This window comes from Columba livia, chromosome 9 (assembly GCF_036013475.1).
Source record: "Columba livia isolate bColLiv1 breed racing homer chromosome 9, bColLiv1.pat.W.v2, whole genome shotgun sequence".
NCBI classification, from domain to species: domain Eukaryota; kingdom Metazoa; phylum Chordata; class Aves; order Columbiformes; family Columbidae; genus Columba; species Columba livia.
In genome coordinates this window covers 11,712,039-11,736,504 of record NC_088610.1, presented here as the reverse complement: position 1 = coordinate 11,736,504, position 24,466 = coordinate 11,712,039, and the positions used below count along the sequence as shown (strand labels likewise).

Here is a 24,466-nt window from a genome sequence, read left to right as displayed (position 1 = left end):
GTAATCTTCACAGCTGAAGTTTTAGCTTGTCACTTACTGTGGTACACACCTGCATTATTTTTTCCCCTTCTTAAATAACCTCTGGGTATGAACACAACAGACAAAAATAGACCTTTAAAATGCTTTTTCTCCCTCTTAAATAAACAGGTTCATTTCAGAAGAGTAGTTCTTAGTGATGCACGTGTAACCCTCCAGGGAATGTGTGCTGTAGATCTTCATTATGGTCAGTCTGTGAAATAGACATCGTCTAAATCTTCGAACTTTTTCACTGTCTCTGGAGCTCCTCCTCTAAATGTACCTTTTTTGGCAACAGTGCAGCACAATGTATTTCTTTAGTGTAGAGTGGTTAAGCAGTTGTGGTGTGTGTTTGTTTGTTCCTCCTGTGATATTTGCGTTGGTGTTTAAGCACATGCATCTATAAACATATGTATGTTTATAAAACAGTTTATTAGGAGGATGCAATATACTGTGAGGTAATCATCGGTAGGTGGCTCTGAATTATTGATAAAACTTAGGACTGGGATCGTGTAAGTTGCCTTCATGTGTGGATGGGTCTTTAGTTTGTTGATTTGTAAAACAAGGATCATCATGTTTTATAAAGATAGCTGTAATTAATCCAACTGTGAAATACAGGTGTTACCTCCAGCTGTGAGATACAGAACAGATACTGAATGGAGGGGCAGAGTTGTTTCTTTTTCCTGCCTTGTGGAGATCCAGTGCTGCCATTCTTGTAACTGGGGTTTGACTTTTGTTGTTTCATCTGCTGGAAGAAGTCGCTTTCTGGGACTGTTTGCTTGATTCCTTGCCTGATGTGTCTTGGCATGAACTGCTGTCAGGAACGTCAGTCATATTTGTCCTAATACTATATGACAAAACCTTCTGTTAGGTGGCCACGTACAGAGGGGACGCACTCTGTCTTTATATCTTCTCTGAAGTCTGTTGGCAATCCAGTGACTGCTGGGCCTGTGTATGGACTGCCGGTAGCAGGAATTGCGGAGCTGTTTTGTGTTGGTGCGAGGAAATGGACTTTTATGGACATAAAATTTTGTGCTAGCACTTCCATGGAACGTGCACCATAGCATAGTTCACAAGGCTGCTATGTTGGCTGCTAGTTTCTGCACCAACACTGCTTTGTTGATGTTTGTATTTTCATGTGATATTTTGTATTAATTTCTGAAACTTGCATTTTTAACTGTGAAAAAAAACCCTGATTCCCACCAATGCCACTGCACACTTAAATCATAAAGTGAGGAAACATTTTCTTCTGCTCTGTTTTTCCCTCTAATTTTCTTTAAGCTTTTCATGTTCCTTAACTGCATTGCTGAAGTGGTTGAGAGTTGAAATGTGACGTGGAAATTGGCTCCATTGAGAAGTAACTCAGTGTTCTGAATTGAAAACCATGCACTTCATTTTTGGAACTTTAACAACATGTGCATTAAAGCACTTTGTTTTTCCTCAAATATGCATCTACTGATTCTGTCAGTTGTGTATGCTTGGTTAACATCACTTTACAGGGAAGCAGGAAAGGCCATCGTTCATTCTACAGTAACTAAATGGTTCCTCCAAAGCAAAAATCAAGTACAGCTCTTACAGCCCAGGCCAAGTGCAGAAGAGCAGTTATTTTTCGTGGACCGCACACTAGCCATGGGATGTGTTGCCCAGCTGGAATCTAGCAGGGAAAAAATGTTAATACTTGGATATCTGAAAACATCATCGTCGTAATCAAATAAAGTTCCATGAACACTGTTCCGGCTGCTTGTACAAACATGCTTGCAATTCTGCATGAATATCTGAGAAGTACAGAGTGTGTACAGGAGCTGAATAAAAATGAGAATATGCTGTTACTTATTATCAATCCATTACTTGTGTTAAAGATCAATATCCTGACTTTATTGACATTGGTTGTTGACCTCAGTGAGCCTTGACTTTTAACTTAGTCTGGTTAACTCTAAACTTTCTATACTAGTAAGTGCAGTGTTCTGCCTTCATACAGAGCCAAAGGATTCAGCCATCATACAGTTCTTCTGTGGATTTTGCTTGAAGATCAGAGGGAGGTACCACCCAAGCACATGCGTGTGTGGGAAATATGTTGAGTCATTGAGAGATTGAATTGGTAGGATCTGTTTACTTTTTTCTCTTCATTGTTGTTTTTGAGCTTCTTGGTTAACTATTTTCTATGTAAATATGGATTCATTTATGGGAAATTTTGATGAAAAGGTTGAATATGGTCCAGGGTATATATGACTGAGCAGAAGATGTACAGCATCTTTGTATTTGACATTAATGAGATCACTCCAAGAATCCTCTGTCAAGTTTAGGTGTTCATACCTCAAGGAGGATGTTAAAGTCAAAGAGAAATCAGAGAAGAACTGTAAGAGTGAATAAGGGTTGAATATAGCTCCTGAGGGAGAAATTCTAAGAGCTTAATATGTTAAATATTATCAAAGAGAGAGGCAAGGAGAGACTTGATTGCAATGTTTAAGTGTGTGCATTGTGAACAGAAATTCTGTGATGAAGCAGAAAATGATGGTATAACAAGATCCATTTGCTAAAATACGAGCCAGACACATTTGCAATAGAAATAAGAAATGCATCTTCAGCAATGAGGGTAATTTATTGCAGGTTATGGTAGGATATTCACAAAAGGAAAATTTTAATTTAAAATGTGATATTTTTCCTTTAAGGTGTACCTGAGTAGGAATTAATTGAACACTTATGTCCGTCCGTGTTTTATAGATGTCAGAGTAGATGATCATTGTATTCTTTCTATATCTAAATACATGAATATACATAAAAAGAAAATAATAAAATATGGTTCTTTAACCCTATTGAAGTTAAAACAGAGCTGATAGTTAATGAAATACTTTAAAAATGTCTATGATGCTTGGAAACAGTGAACTTATTTTAGAAATTCTGTACTGAACTTTGAAGATCACTGAGTTGTGTTGGCTACAAAATTCTTCAGCAATGGAAAGATGTCATTACACTCAATTTCTGCATTAGTAGGTCTTGGCCATTGTCTGTAAATACTCAATTAACATGCCAGTTGCTAAGACTCCTTACAAGTTTTCATGAAAGTACTGTGGAAGTAGAGCTGGTTAAAGTCCAGAATCTGAAAGAAAGGTGAAATTAAAAAAAAAAAAAAAAAGTAATCCTGATGTCATTGAGTAGCTTTTGTAGAAGAGAACACTTGGGCTGCTTTAGAAAGATTGCTAAATACAACAGGCTGGTTAACAGAAGAGCCTACTGTGTGTGTGTGGGCATCATTGAAGGGTTTGCAAGGAGGGATAGATATGTAGAACCTGTGGAGATTTCAGGGAAATCTGTGTTATAAAGCATTATCTCCTGCAGTGAAGAGCCAGCAGGAATGTTCTGAGGTTTTTGGTATGCTCGGTTTTACATGCCCTTAGCAGGCAATGCTTTCAGGTTTCAGGCTTAGTGGAATTGTAGGCAGCACAAGGAGAAGTAAAGGAATTGTAAATCAGAACAGTGAAACCTCCTGTTGATGCTTAAGTTTGACAGGAAGCACAGAAATCAAGCAACGTGTAAGTCAGATAAGAGATGACTGTCTTGTGTACTCTCTTCAGCTTTTTGGAGAAGATATCAGGAATCAGAGTTCAATATGATGAGAAGATCATAAAAATCAATGGAAAAGACCCAAGCCAACTCACATCACTAGGTGAAAACAATCTTTTTGCTTAAATTCCTGAAGATACTGAAGCAATGACCAGAGGATTGATTAGAAGAGCGTGGTTTGGTAAACTGAATCCCGTATGCAGTGAAGACCAGCTGGTTATAATACTGCAGCAAATTAGAGCAGGAAAAATCTGTGGCTGGAAAGAGTTTTGAGAGTCTGAAGATAATTGTGCTCCTTGTCTGAAGTGATAATGTGCAAGTATCCAGATGCTGAAGAGAAAGCTAGATATTTGTTGTGGTATTATCAATGTAAGAGTTGGACATGCCTGTGAGAGTGTGTGTTTGGTTGTTTTTTTTTAGGGCTCAGTCAACAAATTCTTGGCCACTTACTAGTAAGAAAATGTGCAATGAAAAGTATTTAATGGCTTAGAAACCAGTGGGTGATAGATGCATTAATTATTGTTGAGGAACAAAAAAGAGAATCCAAATGCTGTAATTACAGAGCATCCTATGTGAATGCATTGTGCTTGGCAGAGATGTTTGACCGTGCATTTTCTCCTTACTAATAGCAGGAAGTAACTCATAGGTGTGTACCTATTTTTCTTTCAGGACTTTTGTTTGTTCGTTTGTTTTTTAATGTCTTAAGTTTTTATTTAGGCATTTTATTTAACATTCTAAGTACTTCCACATAGATTCAATGTTTTCTGCTTTGTATTTACATACATGTTAGGGACTGCCTAAATTTGTTTCAAACTTTGTAATGACAATGAAAATTTAACATTTATTAAATAAATGCTTTTTTTTTTAATGCACCTAGGCCTAAGACTATTGTGAATGTGTGTGATATGAAGTGGTATAGGCCAAGTTTATAGTTTGAAAAGATTAAGTTAGAGAAAACTGTAATGAGAAGTATCTGTGTAGAGTGATGGGTGAGAAATTCTTAAAAAAAGTAATTATTTGCAGAAAACCATGTGTATACTGGCAATTTCCAAGTAGACTTGGGTGTATTTATCTACCCATTATAGTTCTTATTTTACGGATGAATATGCTAAGTGCTATTCAGAATTATTTGGCCATATGTTCCTGTTTTTATGGAACTTCATTTTGCGGGCTCTTTGTATAAATAAAATTATTCTCTTCGTGCTGGCATGTAGTAAGAGAAAAGAATGTTATTTCAAATGTTATACCTTTTGCAAAAGAGCAGATGGTGTTTGTATGTGGGGCTTCAAGTTAGCTTTATACTTCGAAACTACTGCTGTATTCCAGATTGTCTAAGTGAAATGAGTGTTTCTAGATCTTCCGGAGCATGCCAGGTTATGTCACACTTGATGTCAGTGTGTTTTAAAGTCAGCAAAGGCGTGGAGTTATATTGACCCTCTGTAGCTTTATTTCACTGTATTCTTTGTATAATATGGATTGGTGTCCACATGCAGGCAAGAGTTGCTTCCTTAAAATTTCTTGTGTGCTGTACTTTGCCAAGACAGGACTGAGACTGAATGATCTCAGGTTCCTGCACGGTCACTTGTGCCTTTTTACAGATGACCAGAGCTCTTGACTCTTCCAGCCTTTATGATTTCCTTCAGTGGCCACGGCTTTGCAAAGCTAGCAGAACATTCTCTTGGTGACATCAGCCAGCACCTTCAACACAGAATCACAACCTCTGGTTGCATCCATCTACTGTCACAGTTGGTTCTCTGCAGTCAGTTTGATACACTTTGTGGGCACTAAACTTGATACAAAAACTCCCAGGAAAAATAGTGGGCTGATGATTAATTTCCTATTTGTCTTTTAATATGGAATTTGAAATCCACTGGTCATGCCAATTGTGGAAAAAACCCGAATTTTGTGGTGAAGTCTCAGAGGAATTCATAGGTGGGAACTGTGGGCTACGTTCAAACATTAGATTATTACACTTGCCTTTTTATAAATGTATTCTAAGAGATTTATATCTGTGAATCACAAACATCACGCTGGGTGAGACTAAGGGCAGGGATTTACATTGTATTGCTATCTAAATTAGTTAATTGTCTTTCACTATTTCCTTGCTTTGTTGTTTTTCTTTAATGACAATATTTGGACACGTTTAAAAACAGGCTTTCCTTGTTTTGATTTGCTTCAGATAACATTATTTTAGAACTCTCTTAGTGGGAACAAATCCGTATGAACTCTGGCACAGAAATTAATTCTTGTGTGAATATTTGAAAGTGTAATTAGAGGGGAGTGAAGAATATTGAACTGGTGTAGATACACACCTTATATCTATAACAAATAAAGGATTATGCTGGGGATTTACAGAATTCTGTAATCTGTCTGCTGACACTGGCTGTTGCTGTGGGAACCAGTACAGAGCATCTACAGGATGAAGGAACTACCTCTGGGGGAAGGAACCCTGAACCTTGCGGGTCACCCGTATAGGAAAGCAAAAAGTACTGTGCCTCTGGCTAGTGTAATGGACTGTGTCTGAGGGTCAGTTATGGAAGCCTATTAAAATATTAGTGGATTTACTCATTTTGAGGTCTCTGAGATTACCTGTGGAAGAAAATAGTTGACAGATCAGGCTGCTGCTTCCCTTAACTATTAAGGGAGACAACTGTGATGCAGTGCACTCTTCTGCATCCTGTACATAGGAATTACAGCCTTTTGGACCATGCATGCAGGGGAGAAACATACAAAGTTCTGATCAAAAAGGAAGATAGTTACATGGTGTCAGAAACATGACTCTGAAATTTTTATTTTAGTAGTGAGGTGCTGCACTACTGCATATTTTTACTGTATCACTTGAGAATAAAGCCGTAAAGCCTATACACTATTGTTTAGGTAAGTCCTTCACAAGTGAGGCATATGTTGAAATACTCGGAGAAGCCTGGTCTTGTTTTGAGGCCAAAATGCTGGCCCAGAGCTGATACGTGAGCATATATGTTCAACATGCTGAACTACTGGTTATTCAGTCTTCTTTCTCAAAGAAAACATGCAAAAGTATCCAGTGTTTTCCCTGGATGGAATGAGAATAAATGCAAAAATGTTTTTACATCAGATCGAATTCTTGTTTTCCTACCAGCTAATCGCATTTATTAGATGTTTGATGAGTGTTTGCTATTCAAAAAGCAGACACAACATGGGTAAGTGTGTTTGGCACAAGCCAGATGGTTTGATTTTTTTTCTTTTAATTTTATTTTTTTTTTTATTTTTTTGGTCTTAATGAAAATAGTAAAAAAAAAAAAAAAGTATGCAGGGAGCAAAGAGGCTCTGGAGAACATGGTGTACCCAGGGGAAAAAAAATGCATCTCTAGTTCTGATCCATTACTAGACTTCGCAATTTTAATACAGCGCTTCTATTGATTACTGAGTTTTGTCTTCTTTTCACTTGCTTTGTCCACTACTTGTCATGCTTGAAAAATGAACATTTTGGGACATGTTTTCTTCTTTTCATCCTTGGTCAAAAAAAGGGTTTTTTTTTGTGATGTTTACTAACAGCTGGTTTTCATAAGTGTGTTTTGTGTGGAAAATACTCATATCCCATGTGGTATAGCTGGCTTTTCCACACAGCAATACTCCACCATAACAAAAAGTGATTCTGCATAGACACTTAGTTCTTGATGTGTTTTGTATGCCAGCACACAAGTCTTTTGAGGTTGAGTGGATAATTAACTTTGAAACTAGGAATGTTTAAATTCACTAAATTTGCATGTGTATTTTACATGGGTTTCAGTTCTTAAACCAGTTCTAAAGGATACCTCAGTTTTTGTTTGTGGTGGTTGTGTGTTTGTTTTTGTTTTTTTCTCTGTGAAGTTATTTTTTCATTGTTCCTTTTTGTTTGTAAAAGGGAAGATGCTGCTGTTTTGTTGGGTAATATACAGATGTACAATCAATGTACCTCTGAGTATGGGGAGCTGAAAAGGAATACACATTTTCACATACATAATGGTTATATACTGAAGTCTGTAAGCATACAAGAATTTATGTATGTGCAATTATGATCAGATAGCCGTGTGGCTTCTGAATTTGTTAATGGTTCCAGAAAGGTTGTAGAGAATATTTATAGGAATTTTTTCAGAGTTCCTGTCCTAAGAGGAGCCTGCATTTCTTAGGAAATATATATTTGGAACAATTAATGAATTCCTATTTCAAATTATGTGAAAATAACCTGAGATGGCCTCCCTTTTGAAATAGGTATTGGTGCTTATACGCTGTATGTATAATGCTAACATCCTTTTTGTCCTGTTGCTGTTAGATGGGGAATCGCCAGAGTTGTCTGCGTATGTTGGTATCTGAGAGATGTATTGGTTGTCTTTGGGTGCGGTACGTGGGACCTGTTGTCCAGTCTTCCTTCCAGTAAAAGACTGGTGTTCCAATACATGAATGTAGGAAAAAAGTGTTAGCGACTATAAAATTATAGATTAAGTATGGTAAATAAAATACTTGCTCTTGATGCCATTTCCTAATGCAGAATTGGGTGTTTTTTTGGTGTGTCATTAAGCATGAACGAGAGGTTTAAAAAAATACTCTTGTTCTTTCTCCAGATTACATATATTTTAGAAAAATCATACTGATATATGAGGACTACTTTCTGCTCTTCGGCTTTTTTTTCTTTATAAACTAAAATGTCTTTGTAGTTGTATAACATGTTCTCAGTGGCAAAGCCCAAGTAATTTATTCCTTTTTCTAGTGGATACTTTGTGTGATTCAGTTTTGAAGTCCAATTCTTCCTGCGTTTAACAGAGACACTTTTTCTTTTTTTGGTTGAAAGGAGCTAATTAATGACACTTCCTAGAAAGATGAGATAGAAGTGTTACCAAAAAAAGAGAGGGAAAAATTTTTCTTGACCTTTAGTACATAATTATTTTTAGTACCAGTTCAAAAGCCTGAAAATCACTGATGTCCTGAGAACACTTAAAAGTGCCAGCCTAAGAGATATATCAAAGTAATTCAGTTTTTCAGAACTGAAATAAATGTGATTTAAAGGGAGACTGTTGAGATACTTAAATCTTAAAACCACATTAGTGGAAATTTGGTTTTTATGCTGTTTGAAGTCTTGCATTTACACTATTGGTTCTAGAACTAATTAACTGAAAGCTGTAGAAAAAACCTTAGAGATCATTATTATTATTATGTTGCTCCCTAGGGAATATAAAATTTATTGTTTATCTCTTGCTTTGGAGGTATTCCATCTAGAAACTTTTATTCAGTTTCCTCGTGCAGTGTGAAGTATTCCAACTTGCTATGTACCTCTATTTAAAGAGTAGGTTGACACCAGGTTTGTGAAGAAAAGTGAAAAAGAACAGAATTTTCTTTGAAATTACATAGAGGAAAGTGGCTTACATTGATACGAGATGTGCCTCACAAACTAGCTTAAAATGCAGATTGAGTCTTGTCCTCATTTGCTCTGAGTGGGAACTTGGGTGGGTATTTTCCAAACAAAAGGAAGCCAGCGATCTAGAAACAGGTAAAACTTGAGTAATTCACTGATTGAAATCTAGACATAGGAATCTTCTTGCCTTGGTTAAGCTAAATAACTCTTCCCAAGGACATTCTTTATGCATCAAGAAGTTCCCTTAATTTACAAAAGCTAACATAAATATTACCTCTCTCTCTCCTGGTAATCTTATTTAAATCAGGGCTTTTGTTTAAGGCTTCATTTCTGATAGTCCAATGGGCACTGACTGTACCATAACATGCAGTAGGGTGTGTGTGATTTCATCTGTTTCAGAATTTTTAAAATCCTGCCTGTCCTGGTATACTAATGAAGGTCTTCAGAGCTCTGCACTGGATTTTGTTAGTTATTGCAGCAGGTTAAAAATTAAAAGGAAGTGCCAATGAAAATTAGTTTATTAGGGCGTCAGAAGAACAGCAATACTGAGTAAAGAGGGAGTTTGGTGTTTGTCTAAGATTCTGTTAAGATTTCTGGGGCTTTTCCAGGGTGCATTTTTGAGGACTGTTGCCATTTTTGTAGTGCTGTGTCAATGTGGACTGAACAGCAGGTCAGACTTGAACAGAATAAATATACACAGCCTAAAATTTGCAGGATTTTGCAATTGGGTGTTACAAAGTTGAACTGTTGGAAAGCTTTAAAAAAAAGAAAAAGATTTGTAGTCCTTTAATGGATTATACATTAATGTTACAAAATATTTATATATTTTTTAATAAGCTGCTACTAAAAAACATACCTTATTTAATAAACTTTTAAATTATTTTCAGTAGCAGTCTGGTGGCTTTCCATTACTTAGATGTGAAAACCCAGACAAGATTTATTCGTCCTTCCAGCCACTAACCTGTTTCTCTTTGGGCTGCTTCTGACATTGTTTTAAGCCCCAGTTTCCAGGGATGTGTGGATGCATTTGGCAAATTGGAAGACTTCACCTACACTGTGTACCGATCCAAAATGAACCTGAGGCATCTGGTATCTGAGGTGCGAGCCTTTTGTAGTGATTGCTTTAGTCAAGCCAGTCTGGGGACAATGAAACTTTTACCTCTGGATTTATATCTTGACCTCCCAGTGCTTAACTTGGGGCTCTTGCTCAGCAAAACATTAATATTTGAGATTGTATCCTTCCCTCTGCTAGCTCAACAAATAAATGAAGAATGTTAGCTGATACCTCACTGACTTCGCTTCTTAGTGAGGAGATAATCCTTCTTTCATGAATAAAGATCTGCAGTCATTGGCAAACTCGGATGACTATAAATGTTTCACAAAGGGCTAAAACAAACTGTGGGATAGTCAGGGTTGCCCGTTTAGTGCTCTGAATGCTTTAACAGTCCGCTCTTGACTTTTCTTGGTTGGAGGTCAAGAGCTGATATGAACAAACCTGGTTCTCACACATGCAGGGTCCCTTCCACATAGTCCTTTTTCACACAGATTGGTGTATCCCTGCATAAGAGCAATACTTGGGGTCTTGAATTGAGCATATCATACTAATGTGAGAGTACGAAACCTGCATCTTCTTACATCAACAGGCATCAAATGGCTCTTTTAATAATAAGAGATGATATGAGGAGGAGAATGTGATGTCTTTGACTTCTTGTTACGCAGAGTAGAATGTCATGTACAGAACAGGCTATTGAAGAGGTTGCACTAGAATACTGAGTGTCTGTGGAAAGTCTGATTGTCAAAATGCGTTGCCATAGTGGGAAACAAGGGTGAGATTCACTAAAAAAAAAAAAAAATTCCATCAAATGAAGTTGGGATTCATTTTTATTGCATTCTTCATTTCAGGAGTAGCTTTCTGAATTGGATTCCTAGTGAGAATTTGTCAGAATTTTATACATAAGCAACAAAGATTCATGAACAGTTTATTTCAGTTTGTTTTTCCCTGATCTATGCATGAGTTTATTAGCTTTAGGCAGGCCCATAGGGATTAAAACTGTTCTCTTCTAAAATTCAGCTCGTAGTGCTACCAGGTTTTGTTTCCTTTTAACAAGCAGAGACCTTAGGTAGCAGAGATGCCAGAGAGCTGCAACTCCAACCTCTGCAACTCGTGCCTGTTCTCATCCAAACGTGTCTGGTATTGGACTGCAGTGGATTTAAGGTCAGGCCTGCTGCAAATTTGGTAGTTTAAAGAGAATTAATTTGGTGGAAAGAAATGTGTGAAAAGACTGAGTGTGTTGTACTGCCGTTTTGACTAATGCAGACTTAACTAATACAAGTTAATTGGGTCCTTTTTTGGTTTCCCCCCCCGTCACATGATATGCTTTAACTGGAACAACTGTTCACTAACAGAGGCGAATGGATGTTAATCAGCTTATAGACTGAGTCCGATTTGAGAGGTGAGTGAAAAAATGTAAAACCCAAACCCCAAAAAACCCTCTTTATGTAGTAGGTTACAAGAATACATTTTTATTTTACTGACATATAGTTTCTCCAGTCTGGCGCCAAGGCAATGGAAAAATATCTCACTAGAATCAGGATTAAAATACCAAGAGCAGAAGTAATATTTTATCTGAGTAGAAATTATATAACTCTGCAAACTCTGTATGGTCGATCTAGCATTGCATCTCTGTAAAGTGAAGCAGGATGGATGCCGTGCAGCTGTGCTCCCGACCTGCTGGAGCTGCCCAGGCGGCTGCTGATGCTCTGAGTGGTGTGGAGTTCCCCATGTGCTGATTTCATGGTGTTGCTGGATGTGTTAATGGGACTGGGAGATGCTAAAAGCAGCTTTCCATGAGTTCTAAGCCAGGATATGAAGAACTAGTAGCTCTGTCAAAGCTGGGGATGGACTCTTGGGAAGCTCCTCAGCTGACATGATCTGTTTTCTTAGACCATCTGGCTATTGTTGACATAGTAATGGGCTTTAAAAAAAATTCTCAACCTCTTTTTTTAAGAATCTAAGGTGAATTTTTTTTTTAATCCTCTGTTCACAAGGATAATGTCTCGAATATGAATATCTATTGAAACAGAAGTGGGGATGAACTTGCATTTGGAAGACTTGGCAATATTCAAATGTAGCCACTCTTCCCCTGTATGGCCTTTTTTTCCCCTGTGCTTTCAGTTCCCTGTCTATAAAATGAGTGATGTTATGCTGTCTTTCCAAACAAGTTTCAGAAATTACAATAAAAAAGCAGTGAATTACGTCTACGAATTATAGTTTTGTATAGTCATATGACTTCAAAAGCTTTATTATGTAACTCTAGTTATCAGCCAAAATTGTAATCTCATTGAATGAATAATGAAGCTTATTATCAGTGGCAATCAACATATCAAGAATGAAATATGAGGCAAGACAGTTGCTAGGATAATAAATACTTGAAAAATACAATTAAAAATACAAAGCAAAGGCAATATAAATAAATGTGACCTTGTTTTTTTGTGCACTCACGTCAATGATTGCAACAGGCCTATGCTGCTTTGTACTGAATATTCATGATTTGTTTAGAAGGCTAAAAATGGATAATTATGGAGGCAATGACATGTTTTGTCAGGCTGTGTTAATACCCTTTGAGCTGAAACTTAATGCTGATCTAGTGGTTACAACATCGTAGCATCTCCAGCTTTATGTGAACTGTAGTTTCTGATCTATGAAAATGCATTCCACCGTGACTTATGCTTCTTGTCTAGCAGGCTCACAATGTATCTTTTGGCATAAGCTCTAACTAGAATAATAGTAACAGAAAAATATTTTTGATAATGAGGAAAGCTCTGCCAATATTCACAGCATATTGCATACAATTCCTGTGTCAGAGTTGCTTGGGGGACAGGTATTTTTAGTCAAAGATAAATGTCAAAAAATGGATCTTCTAGCAGAAGGATACTTTTGATTGTCACCAGAGGCAGAGCAGCTTAAGTGGAATTACATTTTTGATCTGTTTGTGTTCAGTTAGACATTTGTATTCTGGACATTTTCTGTGTGAGCAGAGGATATTTGGAAAAAAACCAAAACCAAACCCCAAAACAACAAACGCTCAAAGAAATAGGAAGTGTTGTTCCAAAAAGGATCACTGGGAGGAGCTGTTTATTACAGCTTTTATGCATTAAATCAGTAGCAAAGGAATGATGAGAGAAGAAGAAGGTGATGTGGAGCAAAACATACTTTGTCATGAATGGGGAATGCTCTCCTGTAGGAAAGTGATCAATGGCTTTCAAAAATATTAAAAAAAAAAAGAAAAAAAAGGAGTGCTTACTTCAAGGGAAAGGACTAATTCACTAAAATTGCAAAACTTTCATTGTATATTAACTGTAAAATGGAAGTGCAGTTAGGCCACATGATGTCTGATGGGAATGTGCTAAACAGGTAGCAGTTGTACAACTGTCCATTAACACACTGGAAAGCTCATGAGTTCCAGGTAAGATAACCTGGAGTACTGAAAGGATCTTTTTAAACAGTAATCCTATTATATGTAGAAGGTAACCCACCTCATAAAGACGATTTGTATTTGTATCCTGATATGATAGAGTGAAAGGGGAAAAAATATCTTTGTAAAAATTCTCAACCACAATCTCCATAGTCCCCACTTGAGTGAGCATCAGCCAAGTGAGAAAATGAAAAATTATAACCTGCCAAGCATCAGTGGCAGACTGAAATGAAAAAATTGCAAGTTAATAACAGTGATGCCTCAGAAAAATTTGCTGGCCAATTTAACATTGCTTTATCCAAGGTCACATCTTGCAGCTGATTATTTTTAGTAATTTGCAGATGAGGACTTTCTGCCTTTCTCATGGGAAGATGAGATCACGGAAATGCCAGGTACAGTTTAAAACTCAAGGTTATCAATGTCTTCGAATCGAAAGTGAATCATGTTTCCTGCTTATTTGCCTAAGATTGGGCCCAGAAATTATTTTGATTGTAGTCAAGTGGGATGTCTATGCTATCCTTTGTGGCAGCGATAAGTCAATGTAACATGAAAACTCACAGTGGAGTGAGGTTGATGAAGGGTCTGAAAGTAAGAGAAACTAAAACTTGGCAGCATTTCTTCTGGAGCAGACTTTTTCTAATGCTCATGCTGATGATTTTTACTTAGTAGTCTTAAAAGAGATTGAGGTTTCTTGAGGAATGTGAACCTATTGCAAGCTAATGCACAAGATATACTGGAAGTGGAGTCCTGAGAAGTAACCAAAGCACTTCACTGGAATCCAAGGTGTGAAAATCGTTAGTGAACTGTAGCAGCACTTAAAATCCTCCAGCACAATATACACAATAATATTAACATTATAGAGTTAACCTCACTACAACATTTGCAAAGCGCTGGCATGCTGTCACTTATTTAAAAGAGATATTTCTTCAACAAATGGAACGTGTCATTAGTTTGTGGAAACTCCTGTGCTAGGCCTGTGGGGCAGAGAGCTCTGTGAGGGAAAACCCTCAATGCTGTTGTTTTAATGTGGTTCTGTGGCCATTTTAATGGAGGGTATGCAACATCCTGATATGCTGAGTGTATGCAGTGATTCTAGGGAGATTTTTGTGGTCTGGTGGTTCAAAAATCTTGTCTGTGGGTAACAGTTTTTCAGCCACTGAGTTGTAGTTGTGCAGAACAGTGTGCGGTGCTGCTGTCTGGTATGGAAAGTGAAGGGCACTTCACTGGAAGGTTGGTGGAGTAGTCTATTTGTAACTGCCCTGTTGTCTGACCATATAGAACCTGTTTGTCATTAGAGTAATAAAAATACTTGAGCAGCTTCATTCAAGGCCTTTCCAAAAGGATTCATTTTGATTCCTTTATGTGTGAACTTTGTGAGCCAGGGCTGTTCTGTGTTGAGATGGCCGAAAGTATTGCTGGAGTGCTTTGCAAGAACAAGAGGATTGTCTTGCTAAAGGTGTTGTTGGTGATGGTTAATGATCACTGTGGTCAGAAGCCTAGGCTGGTGTCTCAGCCTTTAGAACCAAGTCTGCTGGGCATTTGCTTAGTAGGAATGGCACTGAATTCCCTGCTGTCTTTCCCAGTGTTCCATGGAAGTTCACTATTATCACTCTTGTCCTGTCTGGCTTCTGAGATCTGACAAGATTGCAGCTTGAACTGTTTAATTTTTCTTGCTGTCATACAGTGCATCATCTTGAGTTAGTTCAGTAGCCCTGATCTAATCCTTATTGCAATGAAACTGTGAATGTATCAATCAATACTTATTTCAGTAAACATAAAGCAAAATGAAAATTCTTTTAGACAACTTCTGTCTTCTTTTTTTAATCACAAAACTGTCTCGTAAAGTTTCCACACTTTCTTAAACTTTATAGTCTGTCTTCTTTCATGTACATCAGGCTGATGCCAGCAGCCCTCTCCTCTATCGAGCAAGGTTCCATCTAATGCATTCCTGCAGCAGAAGGAAGCGCAATCTTTCCTGACACATGCAGGCAGCTGTGGCAGCCAGACCTCTGGACCTAGGAGCAAAAATTTCAGGGATTGCGAGACTTCAAACTTGATGTTTTATTGCATTGTTATTTTTTTTCCTCAAAAGTAGTCTTGCTTTAGGATATTTGCAATGCAAGCACAGCAGCTTCAGTATTGCCATCCTCTGGCATCGCTCTGGCTTATCATGCAGTGTTATGTGATGTTTGATATCCAGCCTCTGACAGGGTGTGCTCTGTCCCAGGCCAGACAGAGCAGCAGATGTTGGATTATATTGACAGCCAAAGTGGAGTCTCTTCACTGAACTATGTGATTTTTTTTCCTATTTATGCTAAGGCTGCTTTCAGTCGACACAGGAAAATGTGTATCTGGGTGTAATATTTCTATAGCTATACATGCTGTCATATACACACTCTTTCCACTATTTTTATGGCAGTATAAAGGAGTCTTAGTGGAGATTAAATTCCTGCCCTTTTTCTGTAAAACAAACCCTTAGTCGAATTTCTAGTGTAATAGTTTTCTTTTAACATTTCAAATATTAAGAGATAAATGTACAGGTGAGAAGAAGAAACAAAGCATAGAGAAGATAAACTCATGCCTAGCTATGTACAGATATTTTTCTTCATAGTTTCAAGGACAGAACTGGACTAGTTGTCCCTTCTGTTTATGGCAGCAGTGTTTTTTTTAGCTGCTTTTCCTCTCCGTAGGATGACATGACAGGACACAACTTGCTTGTGCTTGTTTATATACGACCACCTATACGGATGCATAGTACGCTGTGGATGGAGGAGAGCACCCGTAGCTCATGGCCCGCACTCATAAAATTGCAGTCCTTTGCCAGCTAAGAGGGAGTGCGGCAGTCTCTTCTCAAAATCAGGCCATTTTTGCTTGCTGTTGTGAAAAGAGAGAGGCTGACTCTCCTTTTCGCTTTTCAGGAAGCTTAATGTGTTTGTGCTGTCTTCAGCCAAATGCCGATGATAGGCTCTATGAGGGAACTTTTGTGCAATGATTCATTTAGCAATGAAATTGCTTGCAGCAATAGTGGACTTGACCAAGATAAAGGTAAGGTTAAAGCAAGAATTTAGACTTCTTTTTTTTTTTTTTTAAGCTAGTCAAAGTAGATTAAGGCCACTGAATGCAAATAAACCCTTCAAAATAGAATCACAAAGCTGCACTTTTTTTTTTTCCTGGAGAAATCTTCTGGAACATTGTACAACTATTAATGAACATTCCTTTTAAAGCCTCTCTCTTGTGGCAAGTATTACTGTATGAGGGTTCTTGACTTGTAATTACAAGAGAGATCCGAATTGTTTCTTTTAATTGATCCTCCTAGCCTTAAAACAAATGTAAATACTTGCAGACCACTGTGTTTTTTTTGTTTTATTTTCTTTTGAAAACAAGGTTTTAAGGTAACTCACTCTGTGGTCATGCTTTCATAAATATTTTTTTCATAGGCTTGTTACTTTCAAAGGCTGGTAATAAAATGATGGGAGAGATTTAAAATAGATTTCCTTTTTGAAGCTTGTGAGCTGATTATTAAAGTGTGTGAAAGGAGTTCCCTCCCACTACAAAATATTCTTTTGCCAACAGAAAGCATAATACAATATGATTACACTTATAATTGTAGCACTTCCAGAACAATTACCCTAGTAGTTCAGTTTCATATTGTTGGAAATACTATTTGCATGTTATATTTAATTGAAAACGGCATGCTTTGCTTTGTGCACATCTGGAAATACTCATTGGGTTTAACTTGAGAGCAAATGTGTATTTACTTCACAGGTAAGCAAACATTTAGCTATCCTGACAGGCGAATGCATTTTAATATCACTTGCCTGTGAAACCAAATTGCTACACAGCTGCGTTTTTCCAAGTTCTAGCCAGTCCAAGTGGTGGTGGTTACTAAATGCTTAGGTGTTTATTTAGCCTTTAGATTCCGATGGTTATGAAGCTTTGAATTGTGCCAGCAATTAATTTGTGGTCAGGTGTTGGCCTCTGTGTCCTCAGAATCATTTGCTGATGTTGCCTTTTTTCAGTTATATGATACACTTTCATACCCGTTCTAGCTCCGTACTTCCACAGAAAAAGGAAATAGCGCTCACAACTTTGGACAGTTGCCCTTTACTCAGCTTTTGCCGCTCTTGACCCTCACCTATGATAAACACACCCTTTGTCACAGGGATGATTGTACTTATCAAGTGTAACTGAAGACACCTGGTTAATGAAGTGCTGGCTCTGTAGAGGTTGAAGAATAAAGACAATGGGGTGGTGCATTGGCACAGAATGAGAAGGCAGAGTCATGAGTAAAAATAAAAGAAGTTAAAACAGTGATGTCAGGGTGTGTGTGTTTTGCCTGTATATAAATCAGGCTTGTAAGTTAAAACTGTGGTGACTTGGGCATCATATAAAGTCTTTTGAATAGAGTTCATCTTTTATTTTGAGGTTAAATTACCCTAACTAAAAAAAAATGTTTGTATGCTTTCAGGGTATGTAGTTTAATCAGACTGCCTTGGAAAGAAGCCTGGGACTAATATAGCATTTTCTTGATATGACGTATACATGTTTTGTTTCACAAGAGAGGAGGAAAGGGCTGTGGCTGTTCTCCTATTGGGTGGGGAAGAGCCACCTAAAGCATGTTGTCAACAGTAGTTTTTTTCTGCATTTTCTTTACAATAGTAATGTTTTTAAGGATTTTTTTTTTTCCTGATTAAGTTCATAGCTAAAAATACTGTCCAAAGTGTGAAACACTTGTTAAATTAGCAGTTATTAATATGCAGTGATTGCAAATCAAAATCATGCTGGATGTGGAAGAATTCTTAGTGCATGGAAATCAGTATTATTATCTGCCTTCAGTTTTTTCACATTATGTTAACTTACACAAGCCTTCTGCTTAACAGCTCTGTATAATGGTTACATTTTGGATACCTCCAAGTACTTTATCTGTATACTTCTGAATCGTTCTGCCGTGTCTTCTCATCAGACAAACAAAATGCCTCCCTCTCCTAGCACCGCATAAGGCTGCCTCAGTTTAAACTGTGATACGGCCAGAACTGGCAACAGGAGCGAAGGTTTTGTTGTGAGAGCAGAACTGGGGATGGAGTGAAACTCCAGTTTGTACGTCTGGTGGGTAGTTGCTGAATAGGAACTCATTTTGGTCATTGCCGAGCTGGATGACTATCATTGGCATATAGAAGATGCTGAACGAGAGAGCTGTTAATGTCCATCTTTAAAAAGGCAGTGGTTCTTTCATCAGTGCATACTGCCTTTTTTGTGTGTGTTCAGGGTAAAAATGTGTGTGACCTCATATGTGGTTTTTTCGTAGTTGTTTTTTTTTTTCTTTAATAAAATTACAAGATAAAATTTCATTGCCTGAAAGTACATCTGAAAAGTTAAATAAAAATCCTTTCCTTCAGATTAAGACTGCTGCCTTTCTCCTCCCTTTTAAACATTTAAACACTCTTTACATGATGCCTAAGCTTTCAAGTCAAAGTTACGAGGTGCTTTAGCCGAGCTTGAGTCTGAGAACGAGACCCAAACCAGGACAATAACAAAATGACACAAAGATTGACTACACTGTGCTTGCTGGATGAAGTGAAAACTGCTGAAATATAAATCCTATATCCTGGGATTTCACTGCCTGCTGGAACTAATCTCATTAACTTAAAACCACCTGAGGCCTAAGAGATATACACTGCCGTGAGAAATTATATTTATCTCATCCTAGGGGGAAATCCTTTCCCTCCCCCGTCTTACCTTACTTTCGACTTTGTCATTCTTGAATTACCAGGTCATTTGTCCCCCATGGGAAAGTCATCATAGCTCACAGCAACACAATTACTGTACCTGAAGTTCACTGCTGTATGAATGCTGAGATCACTGTTCAAGGTTTTTCTTCTTAAATAATTTCCTAAGAAAACAAAGATTGGAAAAATAATACTGTGATATGTTAGCAGTTTACTCAAAGTTCCCGCAGAGTTACAGGAAAAGATTCCAGAATTAAAGACACAGTACAAAGAAGACAGCTTATTGAAAGTGTTTATGAGTTTATTGCCATTGTAAACCAAATATTTTTCTTTAAGCAGTACAGCTTTAAGAAATTGGTTGACTCTAACTGGTAGTTGGATGCAGAAATTTGTACTTTTAAATCGAATGAGTGTTGCCAGTGAGAGCTGTGTAAGCCTGGGGTTGACTGCTGCACTCTTCAGAGTGAGACTAGACCCCAAATCTACATTCAATGTTAAAGTCCAGCGAGTAGAAATATTCCCTCTGACAGGGAAAGATTTTGGCTGGGGCTTTAGGATAGTCCTGTTGGACTTTTCAGCAAGTCAAAATGACCTTGTTCAAGTGTCTTTTAATGTTTGTGTACTGATGAAAAAAATAAGTAAATGAATTTGGAGTTAACCATTAAACAGCTCAAACATAAAAGAACATTAAGAACAAAAGTAATATTAGAGCTGAGTTAGCTCTCCAAACAAAAAACTAAAGGCCTGATCCCTGGGCCAGTATGCAGAAAGGCTTATTCAGTGAAAGGTTTTTGTGGTGAGCCTGACCCTTGGCTTGCTGCTTCCAGAAAGAGCCCAGAGGACGTTTGCGATCTGGAGGTGGAAGTTACTTGCAGCTCTCTGGCAGAAGTGCCCTCAGCACAGCGTCCTCCAGTGGGTGTTCCCACCAGTGGACCTGTGGCTGGTGTCCTGCTGTTCTCCCTCTGGTGATGTGGCTTGTGGATTTTGGGATAGGCAGTGAAATGGAGGTGCCAGTTTCTGTGAATAAGAGAAATGACCACTGAGCAAAACTACGTGTGATTTTTGTGAGAATCCGGTTTGGCTCTAAAGGTGGTTTGTGGATTTAAATGACACGTCTGTCAAAGTTCAACATTAGAAGTGGCTTATTTGCTTTAAGTCACCATTCTAACAACCAGCCATTTAAAATATCCTGTATTGATAGCAGTTACAATTGCAGACCCATTAAAATAATAAAAATGAGAATGTAAGGCTGTGTTTCTGTTTCATCCTCATGGAATGAGTGGAGAGCAGGGAAGAAAGTTTCTCCATCAGTATGGAGCACAAGAGGAAGAAAAGGTTTGTGTTTTCAGAATGTCCTCCTTGTTGCTACAAGCAGAATTGATGTGTACTTCAGACCATTTCATTGCTGTAACTGCTGTGCTGTATCAGTGTTGCACCCTGTTTCTCCCATGAAAGTAATGGAGTTTGGGCAACAGAAGTCTTATTGAGGGCTACATGAGGATGCGCCAGAGGATGTTTCCCTGTTCTTGAAAAAAAGGCAGGTTTACATATTTCCAGCACCCACAGAGATATGTTCATCTCCTGACTTTACCCCCGAAGCTGCTCTTTTGTTTCAGGGAGGCCGATTGGAGTGTAGATCACACTAAACTTGACTGAACCCTTATGATGGTAAAATTCGGTGCTTGATTACAAGGAGGGTGTTTCAGGCATGAATAATGATCAGTGAATTTATGAAGAACAAATAGGATGAAGATTGGGTTGGGTGCACAGTAGGATGGTTAATCAGGTTTTTTTTTGTTTGGACTGGTGTTACTTATTTCTATTTGCATATTGGATCTACAATTAATGCTTGATTTATCAGCTTCTAATAACAGATAGATATAAACTATAATAAACTCAATATTTCCAGCAGTGTTGGTAAAAGCTCAGGTCAGTTCGTGGTACAGATAATTTGGAACGTGGTACTTGTGTGTTGTGATTTGTTCAGAAGCCTACCTGAGTTCCTTGATAAATGGTACAGCAGTTTATTGGGTGAACTTTAATTTACATGCAAGGCAAAAAAAAATTAAAGTTTAAAAATCTGAGAACAAAATGCAGTATTTTAATGGACTTTGTTGTTCGCTGATATTTAACTGTATTTGAACATTCAGGTGATCTAGTCTGTTGATGTGGGACTACAATGAAAGGCATATGAGCAGGTAGTTAAGTGCATCCCTGCATCTGGATAAGAAGTCCATGTAGCATACCTGGCCTATATAGTGCTAATTTTATATTGTTGTGATCTTGTCTAGATGTAAGTGAATTTGGACAAGTGTTTTTGTTTAATTTTATTGAAAAATGAATAAATAATTGGAGGTATAAATTATTGTAGATATTGTGTTGCTATGAAGGTGTGTATGGTTGCTGAACTCTCATGTACAGTCCTTTTCTGTCCTGCATAAATAAGTGCAGCGTATTCTACTTTATTTAGTGATAGACAGGCTGTTAATTCTTAAAATAGCTGAGGAGTAGGAACCCGACACGTTGAATGATTTATGTGTTTTCTTTGTAAGCTTGTTTCTGTTTTGTAACCTTTAAAATGTGAGTTTTATGAGTGGGATCATTAAAATTTATACTCCCTTTAGTATGTGGTGTTAGTCATTATTGCTCTGCTGTGCCTCAAGATCGCCTGTCTGAATTATAAAACAGCCTTCCTTGGAGCTAAATAGTAATTTTTTTTCCTTTCTAGAGTGAATTTATGTTGACTTCATTCTTTTCCATTGGTGCTCCGATACCGCAGCAAGGTCAGAATCTGGCCTTTTCTGCTTTCCATCCAGATGTGAAATGTTGCTAGGAGTAACTAAGTATTTCTAAGAATGAAATATAAAAGGTCTTTTAACTTAGGAGAATTGATAGCAGTCAGAAGCAGCTGCCAGAGAATTTGCTTTGAAGTGTACGCTTTTTTTTGTTAAGTCAAACTGATATGCTCAGTAGGTAACTTAATGTTGTGATAGGCTTTGCTATACTAATTTTAAAATGTTTCAGTGAAGAGTGAATCTTCAGTAAGAGGAAATATAAAATAATGCTGAAAGTGAATAACAGTGCTTGTTTTTATTGATTGAGGCTCTTTAAAAGTTCTTATATACAAGGAAGGATTTTGCAAAAGACTTCAAAGTTACACCTTTAGTCTGCATCATCAAATTGAAGGTTCCAAAAATGTTGCTTTAGAAAGCTATGCCATACTCTAAAAAGCTGGCATTTTTGAATCAAATGAGTCAGGTGGAAAATAGAAATTTTACTTGAGCCATGGATTGTTGCCCTGGTTCACTGGAGGTGGTCAAGCAAAGTGCTTGTTACTGCTCTGTAACTCATGAACATGACCCATCTCTTTCTTCTTTTTTTGCGTTAAATGAGAGATCTTTAATCATAGTTTATGTAGACAGGTTGTCTATCAGGTTTAGGTATAGATGAATTAATTGCAAACTCCCCAAATGTGACTTAGTTATCCAGATTTCATACAGAGGTGATATGGAATTGTTTTCTGAAATGCAGACTGAGCAGTATTATTGCAGGTGTATTTTTCTTTATTTTTTTCTTTTTTTTTTTTTTTTTTTATTTTGACTCAGACTTGTTTACCTTATGCAAAAGAAGCAGGATTCAAGCTCTTCTTAGCAATATCAATATGAGAGGGTTTTTTTAACAAAAAAACTTCCTGTTGTAATGACAAATGTTTTACCAATGTTAACAGAGGATAAAATACTAATTTTAGTACAGCCTGAGGCTACCATGATACATCTCGTGCTGTCATCTAGTTTAATTGAAAGATATATGATATAGTACTAGGAAACAAGTCTGAACAACAAAAAAGGTATTATTGTTGGCAAGCATGAGAGTGAAATGGCTCAGAATGGAGGTATTTCAGAGTAAGTGCACTCATGCATTAGATCCTCAAGCCAGTGGCCTCTTCTTGAAATACTTGTTATCATGCTGCACATTGTTATAGTTATTAAAATTCCCTGTCTGCTTCTGTTCCCAGAATGATTATTCTCTCAGTATTTGCAAGGCAAGTTTCCTGTCATGTTACAAATTTTCCTATTTATTTTCACAATAAAGAAAATGTGAGCGTCAGAGGCTCCTGCGTTGAACACTTCCAGTAGCACAATTGCCAGTGCTGAGAGGGATGCTCTGTGGGCTTGTCTGCTCTCCTAATATCAACTAAGGTGTGTTTTGAGAGTCTTCTCCTCCCCTCACCACACGCACTGCAACTAGGCTTTGATTAAAGCAGTACTGTCAATCTGAAGTTTTATTTGCTCTATGCTACTTATTTAAAATAGTGAGCGGGCTCCATACATAAATGTCAGTGAGACAGTGAAGACGGTAGAAAGAAGAGCTGTGATGCTGATTAGAGGAGGCTGAATAGAGTTTTTCATAGGGTTAATGCTTTCCAAATTGGAGGATATAAGATTGAAAGTGAAGGGCATACTCCTTGTTGGGGGAGAGTGGTAGAGTGGTCCTAATGCAGAATCTCATTAAAGCAACTGTCAGGATTCCTCTATTTTACCATCACCTCCCCTATTCTGTAAGAGTCAACTGTCGTTTTGAGTGAGCATACTGCCAAAGAGGCATTTACAAATAAATGAAAAATGTCACAATTGATTTTGCTCCTTTCAGAGTACTCTGTGTCAGCTTTGTCACAAACCCTTTGTTATTCTCTCTTTCAGATCTCTTGTCTGGACACTGGAAATAACTTTGGATGGTTCTGGGCTTCTTTCTGTTGGCCCAGGGTAAGCTCCCTGGATTATGACTTCTTATTAACATTTGTGCAACAGTTAAATAACATTGACTTTTCAGTGCTTCTGAAGGGTGAAATGCTAGGAATTCTTAACAATTACCTGATGAATGTATATCAAAGCTGCATAATACAATCCACACTTGAGAATGGTACTAACATAAAGGATTTATTTCTTAGTTTCTTCTATAGAAGTATTTGTGAATTATGGTAATTACTTTGCAAATGTTGCACACCGCAGTGCTAGTCCCATAAAATATATATGGCTATGCTTTTTTTTTGTTTGTTTCAAAGGAATACATACTTCTAAGTTGACAGCATTCTCTTCAATATTTATAATTTCTTATTATTTTTCAATGTATGTTATATAGTTATTATAATGCATTTTGCTGCTTGTAAACACATCGAAAGGTAATCTGTTTTTCTTGTGTATTTGCTGGCTGGGTAAGTAAACCTAATGAGCAATATCAGTAAACCCATTTTAATGCAAAAGTGTTAGTATAAGAATAGATATTTGTTGGAATATTATTACAATAAATATTTGAGATAGTTT

General features: G+C 37.4%; 1 protein-coding gene across 4 annotated transcripts in view; it reads left to right on the top strand.

Moving 5' to 3' along the window:
• Positions 1 to 24,466, top strand: part of NAALADL2 (N-acetylated alpha-linked acidic dipeptidase like 2) — a 455,965-nt gene that overhangs the window by 2,115 nt on the left and 429,384 nt on the right. For 3 of the 4 annotated variants that reach the window (XM_065073810.1, XM_065073811.1, XM_065073809.1), the window contains one exon: positions 23,846 to 23,908. The gene's annotated coding sequence lies outside the window, so the exon portion shown is untranslated. Of the gene's footprint in view, positions 1 to 1,255; positions 2,114 to 23,845; positions 23,909 to 24,466 lie in introns of those variants that run through there. The other variant, XM_065073812.1, reaches the window with a different exon arrangement.